Genomic DNA, 753 nt, shown 5'->3' with positions numbered 1-753 from the left:
AAATCTAAAATATAATTAGGATAATCATTGAGTTCTAACATAATACTTAATTATTATATTTATAAAATGTTATATTATTAAACCAGAAATAAATTTATTTCGTTATTAAACTTAAATTAAATTATAAATAAAAATAAATAAATTGAAGAGATTACATAAAAAATGAGAAATTTTAAATAGTTGATTTGATATTAACGTTGGTATATCTTTTTTCAAATTTATATTTTATTCAAAAATAAAATAATTATTGTTTTCTTAAAAACACATAAAATCGTATTATAAAATCGTTAGAGACAAATAATAAAATAGAACATTAAAATCAAGATGTATCTCGTTACATTACACGAGTACTCTTCTAGTCTAATAAATATAAGTGGGAAGACCAAATTTCATAACCCCAACTAACATTTCTATCTTTAAATCTCAAGTGTGTGAAGACTGAAGATACGCCTTCTGTTTTTTTCTCTTTTTCTTTCCAACTCTTTATAGATGATATTTTATATAAAGAGTTAAATTCAAATTTGGTCCTTATGGTTTACATTAATCAACAAGTAAGGTTCCAGAAAAGAATTTTTAACTAAGAGGATTTGTATGGTTTCATTTTTATAAAAGATATGGTCCCTTCTAATAACACCGCCAATTAAAATGACGCTAGTGAGGGGTAGTTTAGTCATTTAAGTTTTCCTCTCCATCTACTTTCATTTTTATAACACATTTGGTTCCTCTATCAACTTTTATTTTAATAACATATGT

The sequence above is a fragment of the Cynara cardunculus genome, assembly GCF_001531365.2.
Source record: "Cynara cardunculus var. scolymus isolate 2C chromosome LG 3, CcrdV1, whole genome shotgun sequence".
Lineage (NCBI taxonomy): Eukaryota > Viridiplantae > Streptophyta > Magnoliopsida > Asterales > Asteraceae > Cynara > Cynara cardunculus.
Note: the sequence above shows the minus strand (reverse complement) of the source record.